General features: G+C 45.8%; 1 pseudogene; it reads left to right on the forward strand.

Annotated features, from left to right (window-relative positions):
• Positions 1-1,195, forward strand: part of LOC103396883 (uncharacterized) — a 3,417-nt pseudogene extending 2,222 nt beyond the window's left edge.
• The last annotated feature ends 2,940 nt before the right edge of the window (positions 1,196-4,135 follow it).

Below are 4,135 nucleotides of genomic sequence, written 5' to 3' on the forward strand. Positions count from 1 at the left end.
ACAGGCAGGAAATGGAGGGCAGACGAAGCTCTGGAAGTGGCAGAGTCGCGACTGAGGCAAAAGGTGCTGGTGGGGTCCATAGCCTCAGGGCGCGCAGGGATTGGCTATTTCCCAGCAACCAGGGTGGACAAAGCTCAGGGAAAAGAGCGCCAACACCTCATTCAGGAGAAAGTGCGGGCAGGGTGGAGGAAGAACGAGCCAGCAGGTGGGAATGAGGCAACAAGGAGCATGGACTAAATGGGAGAACGTTCTGCAACGAAAGATCACCTGGTCCAACATCTGGAAAGCAGACACCCTTAACATCAGGTTTTTAGTCCAGGCTGTTTACGATGTCCTACCAAGCCCAACCAACCTCGATGTCTGGGGCAAAACAGAGACACCATCCTGTCCCCAGTCTCCAGGACGGGGATTCAGCGGTTGCTGAGAGCATAACCATGGCCATTAACACAATAAAGAGCCACAACAAGCCTAAGACCATCAGTTTCTACAGAGCCGGAGAGAAGCCCGACATCCAACCAAGGGCCAGGTCAGGCCTCCTCACCTCCACCACTGACTGCAACTGGAAGTGGATCTGGGGAAACAGCTGAAGATTCCAGCCAGAATTACATCCACATGGCTCTGACCAGATATGATCATTGTCTCAGATTCCACCAAGCAGCTGATCATTCTGGAACTCACAGTTCCCTGGGAAGAGCGCATGGAAGAGGCCAATGAGAGGAAGCGTGCTAAGTACCAGGAGCTGGTGGACGAGTGCAGGAGCCAAGGCTGGAAGACATACTGTGAACCCCTGGAGGTGGGTTGCCGAAGATTTGCAGGGTGGTCCCCAGGCCAAGCTGACGTGGGAATAACAGGAAGATGCCAGGAATAACAGGAAGACTGGAGACAGGCACGGGCAAGAACAGGTCAAGCTGACCTGGGTAAATGAACATGTTTATCTGGTTACTAGCCAAATGTGAGCCAAATGTAACACCATGTTTGTCTATGCCTATAAGAAGGATCAGCATGTATCAGAAGGTGGGATTTGTTGCTAGCTTAGCATTTCTCAATGGCTGTTCAGCTTTCAAGTGTTTTTTAGGTTTGTCCAATTAATTTGATTTTAATAATGTTAGGTTTGTTCTAACATATGTGACGACAAAGTAACAACACAAAAGACGTCTGGATCTTTTACTTGCAAGGGGAGAGTGCAGCTTGCTCTGCTGGCAGCTTCCTCATCAACTCCGAGTTGCTGCACCCTTCCTCTGCTCTTTTATTTAGTTTACAAAAGTATCAGATTACATATCATGTGATCGTGTGTGAGTATATGAATGGGTATGGAGTAAGAAGGTGGGTGTGAATGTGGGTGTGACTATGTCTTGTAATTTCTCCATCAGTCTTGAGCACACTAGATTATAATATGAGAAGCAAACAGTTTCTTAAAGCGACAGTACAGCATGAAGCAATGATAATAAATTAAATTCTTCCAACAATAATCATGATTAATTGTGATTAATCATGATTGTGATCAACATCTAATAAGGGATTCATTTGATATAGAAGTGTAATTATTTGACAGTCCCAGTAGTTCTTTCTTCACTTTTTTGTGGTTTTGCTTTCATATCTTTCATCCTGTCATTTAGTCCCTCAGTGGTCACAAACGGTGGTTGTTACCGACCAGTTGATGTGGCTACATGTGTGCTTTTTGTGGCATCATGGGTAAAAATGTGTCCAGGAAGATTTTCAGAGACGCATTTGTTGTTTGTCTGCAACCAACACCACCTGCTCCTGATTTAATGGGTTTGGAAGGTTAGAGTCGGTCCCTGAGACACTTTGTGAGTCTGTGGCAAAAGTACTGCAACTGGTGAGGACACTGTCCTGAGAGTTCTGAGATGTGTAAATCAGGATGTAAAGATAGTGTAAAAAAAGTTTGTGTTTGTGTCTGTTTTTTTTCATGTCTGTCTCATTGTTGTCCACCTCTGCCTCCAAGACTGGGGGAAAAACGACTCATTTCAACATCCTGCCAGTGATGGAGCAGTCACAGCCGAAGGCTGCCGGACAACAAGCTTCTTCGAGACAAGCCTTGCATTACGTGCAGCATAGCACAACAATAATTGCCCTCCTTGTCAGTGTGTCATTAAGTCCGGCTGAGTGAAACATGGCATCCAGTTAAAGCGGCAGGCTGAGCTGAGCTCGTCCAGGCTGCACTGAAGAGAACCTGCACCAAATGCCAAATCATTCAGCTGTTTAAAACTGCAGGGATGGAGGTGAGCAGCAGGGGGAGGTGAGTGCAGAGGAGGAGGTGTGAGGTGACCTGTGTAGGTTGCGAAAGTGCACGTACGCAGCATTCATATTGGCAGGAAGTGCTCAAGTCTATCATTACTTTTAATCATCGTCAGAATATTTGTACTGCAGCATCAATGTTAATGCGCACAGTACGTTAGTAATTTATCACTACATTATGTCAGGGCCGTGGCGCTGTCATTGGTGTGGACCTCCTGGGCAAGTTTGAATCCCGGTTAGGGCGGTTGGTACCTTCCAGTGGAGTCACCACCCGCAGGAAGGTTCAGAGGGTTGGTATGGTGCAGTGTGATTTGGGTGGCGGTCATGGAGACTGCTGCCCCTGCGACCCGGTAACGGATAAAAGGATGAAAATGGATGGATGGATGGATTACGTCAGGGCCTTTATAAAAATATAATTTAATTAAAGCAACTTCACAAACATGTATTCTTTCTTGTGATCATGGAGTGAGTCGCGACCCTCAGGTGGGTCGCAAGAGATTTTTTGGGGGGTCGTCTCGCATCATGTTTCAGTCTCAGGAGTTTACGAATAATGTCTATTGACTTAAGCAAAGGTTTGTGACTTTTAAAGAACCATCGACGGTTTAACCCCCGGCGAATAATCACCATCACTAAGTTGATAAAAAGCAGAAAACATTTTAATAAAATGGTAACAGTACAAATAACATAACATCAACAGAAAGTTACACATGCAGAGAGTTGATGTGAGCCAGATTGTTCACACACACACACAAAAAAGGATGACAAAATGACATAAACATATCAATTTATATATATATATAAAATGAAAAAAAAAACAAAAAAAATATTTATTTATTTTTTCAACCGATCAGAGCAGAGTAGGCCTCCACGTTTGTAACAGGACATGACATCAGCCACATGGGATGAACGATGTTGAGCAAACCATCTTTTAAATCTTTTATTAGACATGTCCAGGCCTGTGTGTGTGTGTTCAGTAATTATCATGAGTGATAACTTAAAGAGTCTTAATGACCGTTTCTGTGCCTTTAAATGCATCTGTATTGACTGTAAATGAGGATCAAGTCATGTAGGGCAGATTCAGTGTTACATCACGTCCAATTAGATAGTCCGACTGATGGCCACGCTCCCCTGTTTTACCAACAACAATACAGTCATTACTGTGTATAAACACTTTGTCTGTAAAAACCTGTTTGTGTAAAATGGTAAGAATAAAAAAAAGTGTGTGTTTCTGTGTGTGTGTTTCCGTGTGTGTGGTCTTTCAGATGCATTCGGCGTGGGAACCCAGAGAGTGGCTGAAGGAGCGGCTGGATGAATGGGTAACTGAACGGATGGGCGTCGTGCGACAAGGGGCAGGAGTAATGTTTCACGCAGCCGACCGTCGGCGGATGACAAATGCTCCTCTCTGCAGCTGTCCAAGGTAGATCCTCATCTTTGTGCTGTCACTCGTTTTCCTTACCCAAATCTGCAGAACACAAGACAAGCGTAGAATATACTACGTGACCCAGCACCCCCTAGCTGTAGGAAGACATTTTCACCACAAAAATAATGTCCTGAGAGACCGTTTGAACCCTGGGTCATTGGGGTGAGGGCACCCTGGACAGTTGCTCGGTTAGAATTAGTTAATTTGGTACAGTGGTTCCAAAAGTGTGGGGCCCGGAGTTATTGCAGGGTCACACAAGGTCAAATAATTTCCATTCATACATCCATCTATCATCAACCGCTTATCCGGGACCAGGTCGTGGGGGCAACAGTCTGAGCAGGGACAACCAGACTTCCCTCTCCCTCGACACTTCCTCCAGCTCTTCTGGGGGGACCCCAAGGCGCTCCCAGGCCAGCCGAGCGACGTAGTTGCTCCAGCGTGTCCTAGGTCTTCCCCTAG

This window comes from Cynoglossus semilaevis, chromosome W (genome assembly GCF_000523025.1).
Source record: "Cynoglossus semilaevis isolate Cse_v1.0 chromosome W, Cse_v1.0, whole genome shotgun sequence".
In the NCBI taxonomy this organism is placed as follows: domain Eukaryota; kingdom Metazoa; phylum Chordata; class Actinopteri; order Pleuronectiformes; family Cynoglossidae; genus Cynoglossus; species Cynoglossus semilaevis.